Source organism: Spinacia oleracea, chromosome 5, assembly GCF_020520425.1.
Source record: "Spinacia oleracea cultivar Varoflay chromosome 5, BTI_SOV_V1, whole genome shotgun sequence".
Taxonomy (NCBI): Eukaryota; Viridiplantae; Streptophyta; class Magnoliopsida; order Caryophyllales; family Amaranthaceae; genus Spinacia; species Spinacia oleracea.
This window is the reverse complement of record NC_079491.1, coordinates 79,274,524-79,280,117: the sequence shown is the minus strand read 5'-3', so window position 1 is coordinate 79,280,117 and position 5,594 is coordinate 79,274,524. Positions and strand designations below refer to the sequence as shown.

The 5,594-nt window shown below is 34.4% G+C and overlaps 1 pseudogene; it reads right to left on the bottom strand.

Moving 5' to 3' along the window:
• Positions 1-1,451: 1,451 nt before the first annotated feature.
• Positions 1,452-4,254, bottom strand: LOC130461631 (DEAD-box ATP-dependent RNA helicase 8-like; annotated as a pseudogene).
• Between the last annotated feature and the right edge of the window lie 1,340 nt (positions 4,255-5,594).

Here is a 5,594-nt window from a genome sequence, read left to right as displayed (position 1 = left end):
CAAGTTATGTGTTCCGGCAGGTGTGAATAAAATGATTCCAAGATCCTAAAATCATTGAAGAACTAAGCACAGTTTGTCGACTTAATCCTAGAACATCTTAGGTAAGCAAAAGCCTTTTGCTAATAGTCTAGAAACTATTCTTGGTTGATAGGTACGTCTAAGAACTTATTAGGTAAACCTATCGATTTTGCCACGACATAAAAGGACTCCTTACTTATATCGTTGAGTTTCACCAAAACTAACATTTACTCACAATTGTTTGTGTACCTTGCCCCTTTAGGACCAATAAGTAACACCTCGCTGAGCGAAAACTATTACTAGATTGATGTAAAGGATATCCAAGCAAGTGTATATTTTGGCATGGCACCTTTTAACTCAATTTTTAAGTTTGGAACTTAAGGCTCTTACTATGTTGGTTAGATTTTAAGTGAACTAAAATCCTTAATCATGCAACATAATCAAGCTTTTGATCTCATGCATTTTAAGACATATTTAAAAGCAATAAATAACTTAAAACATGCATAAGATAAATGTGATCTAGTATGGCCCGACTTCATCTTGAAGCTTTGACTTCAAAGTCCGTCTTGAAAATCTCCGTGGGAGGCACCATTTTCTTCAAATAGGATAAGCTATAACTAATTACAACTATTTGATGGTACGCAGACCATATTTGAATTGAAAAATAACTTTGGTACTTTAGACCAATTACATTCAAATTAATGGTACGCAGACCATATTTTCTATCCTATTTGGGCCATACTAGTCACTTCATAACCTGCAAAACAGTACATATACAATATATATACCATTCACCCATTCATTATCACTACTACAAAAAAGGGCATAGAGTACTGTTGAAATACACTTTATAGGACGCCTTAGAGGCGTTCTCCAACTCAGCGCACTATAAAGTTTATAAAACGTATAAAAGAAGCGTTTTATATACCTAGTTATAAAGTACAGTGATAAGAGGCAAGCGTCCTCTATTCCCTTCCTAAAATCAGAAAATAAAGAAGGAATATAGAACGGTTAATGTACTTAACCGTCTCCTATACTCTATAATAAAGCGCGTCTTTCGTACATAACCGTCCTCTATTCTTCCTGTTAAATATTGAAATACAAAACATCTTCCGTACATAGGCGTACTATATACTTCGTGTTTAATATTAAGATAAAAAGCGGTTTCCTTACACAACCGTTCTATATTCTCCCCCTTTTTTTTATTATTATAAAATAGCAGCACACATGTCCCTAAAATATGATATTACCATCCTAGCTCATGTATGTAAACCAAATCTAAATAGATAAAATTAAAATGATATCCAAACAATCTTTCCAAAAATACTTTTATTCAATAGCAAAATACTATTGTTCATTCAATAAAAAAAATCACATTATTCATCGACAAAATGATCCATACAAGGTACGACAAAAAAAAAACGATTCCATTGTCAATAAAAACAAAATCAAAGAGCCTCTGCAGCCTCTGCAGCAGCACCGCTGGAGCTTCTGTAGGGGATTCTGTAGCAGCAGCATAACCAGAGCTTCTGCACCCAAATTTGTCAACCATTACAACATAATTTGCAGCAACCTGCAGTCAAATAAGCCACACGAAAACATTAAGAAAAGGAGTCTGTAAAAGCAAGCTAATTTGTCACATACAACAATAAAATTCTTTAGTTTAGATAGATACAGAATGTTGGCTTAGTTCAACATTTCTGCGCGACACTTCTATTTAGGACAATACATTACAAGTATACTTATATAGAACTTTGCAGGCAAAATCCATTATAGTAACAAAAATCGGTATGGAAGGGCTAAATGCTGTGGTGAACACCGGGCCGTTCTGCTCAACACACCATGACATCCCAACATAGCACATTCGAGATCCCAGAATACCCTGCAAATTTGAACAATTTAATTTCTTCATGTTCAAAAAGCACAATCTCATTTCGCACTCAGTACAAGTTTTTAGTCTAGTTATTTGAAAGAATATCTTGGAAATTGATGGTCTTTCTAGTGCATAAAGGTAGATTATGAAATTCCTTCTAAGTAATCCATGTAGAAATATTTAGTGGGGCCTTTAAAATCTCTGTTAAAGGTTCATATTAGCATACTAACTACGATTACAAGAATTAAACACTATAATTAGAAGCAAATAATAAATCATCACCCTAGTCCTATAACCAAATAAAAGAGAATAACCAAGGCCTACACTCCTACAGATACAGCCTACAAGCAAAAATCACCACAATAATAATAATACCATGACGTACAAATAACACAGAGCAGTATATCATTAATATAGAATCTCATCAAAACCACCAACACATGGCCAGTGGAGCAGAGGATATGCAAAACGAGGAACTCCCAAGGTCATCCAACAAGTACACCAAATGTCAAGCTTGCGTATAAAAGAAGGATCACATGATATTATTACCTGTGCAAACAAAATTCCTGCAGGCACCATTGCGGAAATCATGAAATACTCTGTTTCGATGGTCCTGGATCATCTTCGCATGGATGTAAAAGGAAGAATAACCAAGCTCTGTAATTTTCTTGGCTAACAATTCCACTCGATTCACAGAATTGCAAAAATAATGGATTGCTTTATTTGCAGCTGGAAAACCAACCCCATAACAAGGTCAGAAAGCCATCAGATACATGCAAAAAAGGTGAAAACATACAACACATAAGATGACTGCAAACCTTTGAGAAAAGTGTGCTCAGGCAATGGAGCTTCTGTCTTTCTTCAACTAAAGCATAAAACTGGGTAATACCTTCGAGAGTAAGTTCATCCATAAGGTTGATGACGTAAGGCTTTTGCAAATATCTATCTTTGAAATCTTTGACAGTTACAGGAGAAGTAGCTGAAAACATCAATATCTGCCTGTTTCCAGGAAGAAAACTAATCGACTGCTCCAAAGAAGGTTGGAATTCAGGGGACAAAAGTTTGTCAGCCTGAAGATAAAATAGGTATTGAGCATCAGATACATACCCACTCACCGCCATCCATGTTTCCATTCTCACAAGTTAACTCATCGTTGTAAATCAGATAAATAAATCTATTGATATATAGTAGAAATTGGAGAAGATGAAGCATATGAAGGAGAGGAAGAAAAAGATGGGTGAAGGAACAAGATGGATGAAGGAAGTGGGTTAATTGAATATGTTTAACATATCAAAAAAAATATTTCATGGAAGGGTGGAAGTGAAACCAACTAACCATAAATACTAATGACAACTGATCCTATAATTTTTTTTATTTTCCGAAAAAAGATAAAGAATACTCCGTACATATTGATTTAGCAGTGGTTTGAACGTTGATTGAACAGTTATTCTTATATATAATGATAATGGTTTTTCTTTTATTTTTCTCCTAAGAAACCAGCTATTTCTCGTACAAGGTTTCTTGATTTAAGAAACCTGATTATAAAGATAAATGGTTTCTTATTTTTCTTTCAAGGAACCAGATATCTCCTAGCTTGTCAAACTAGATAAAAATTCACACAAAAGGGAAGAACTTGTAGAATAGAAGAAGTGGAAGAATTCAGATCAAGCTGCATGTACCTCGTCTATAACAAGCATGGAGCAGTCCTTCAGAACACATATACCCCTTTTGCAAGATCTAGTATTCTTCCTGGTGTTTCGACTAGCAAATGTACTGGTTGGTACAAACGCATTATATCATCCTTCAAACTAGTCCCTCCTGTCGTTACCATGACCTGGACCTTTAAATGCTTGCCAAGTTCTTTACATACTTGTGATGTTTGAAGGGCTAACTCTCTAGTAGGAACAAGTGTAACAGCTGTAGTGAACAACCAGGACACCTATTAAGCTACTAGACAAGCTATTATAAATAGATTGTGCAGCTGAGGCAGTGGTGCTTAAATTGCTTGAATAACTAACATATCAGATCATCACCTTGAGTTACATTGTTGTCTTGGTCAATTTTTTCCAGCACAGGGATGCAAAATGCAGCTATGTTTTACTAGTTCCATTTTCAGCTCTTGCAAGAATATCACTTCCTGTTAAAGCAATTGGTATACTTTCCTCCTGGATTGGAGAAGGACGTTCGAATCCCTTCTCATATATTCCCATAAGTAGTTCACGTTACAAGAAATAATCCTCAAATTCATTTCCTTTTGTAGCAGTGACATCCTAATACAGGATGAAGAGTAGATCAGCTTAAAATCATTCGAAAATAGCATGTTAATGAGAATTTCTGAAAATAAAACTACAAACTTCAGTCATGATCAAAAAAGCTTCAATAAAAATTGAAATTCATGATTTTGTTTTCATTCTAATTGGACTTTTGATTATTCTCGCAACATTAAGTAAATAAACACGAAACAGATACACCAGTCTTTAATCCATGGGTAAATCAAGCAGCCGAGCGAAGACTAACATTTGGACAACATACACCATATATTATATTCTCACAACATTAAGTAAATATACACCAAACAAATACACCAGTCTTTAATCTCCTGATGACGCTATCGATTTTCTGCAAGGGTGAAGCAGCATGCACTAATTCTAACAACTACACATTGAATCTACATATAGAACTCCATAGACAACAAATCAGTACTAAAAGCAGAAAATTCAAGGATAATCCAGATCCTTGAAGAGTTCAATTTTTCATTATCCCTATTCTTTCTCTAACTGCAAATTTCAATTTAATAAGACTTAAATGATATTATCTAAAAAATCAGTTTAATTGGACTAAATTCACCAGATTTTTTCGACAATAATCCTACTACATTAAATGTAATTCGATTTAATTATTATACCCTCCTCTATGATTTGACCTAAACCTTCAATTATGAAAGTCTCTTCCACACAAGTATCAACAAGAATTCGACATTAAAATATCATAATTAAGAACATTATTAGTTGAAGGGTAAACATGTAGAACAAAATTAAGAATACCAACCTCGAAATTCGGAGTGTGGAGAGTCGATGTTCACCAGAGGTTGCAAAGAAGCAGTGATACAGTAGTGCGGCAGTGATCTGGTGGAGCAGCGGTGATCTGGTGGTCGCGCGATTATGGTCTAGGTTTTGCGGGAGATTGAATTTGGGGGTTTTGAACGATTATGGTTAAGGTTTTGCAGAAGATAGAGTTGTTTAGGTTTGCGGGAGGTTTTGGTTTGGGGGAGGTTTTTTATTTTATTGTTTGATTAATTTTTTTTTTTTTTTTTGAGGGAAAATATTGTTTGATTAATTTAAAACACCGCTTTATATGTTTTTTATTCATAATTCTACTATACATGTATATATTAAATATAATTATTTTTTATTATGGTAAAAAATATGAAACGGTTAAGTGACATAACCGTTCTATATTCTTTCTCCCATAGAACTGTTATTAGAGAAAACCGTACTCTAATATCCTATGAAACGCTTATCACACTTAACCGTACTCTATTTAACGTTACTTATTCCAACTTTTGTAGTAGTGTATCATGAATGGCCCACATAGCTGGTTAGTAAAACACATTATGCATCACGTAAACATTTGCAGCAATTAATCAAGGGCACCAATAATCTACCAATTATTCAGTCCTTATTAATTCTAATCAAGTTGTTTT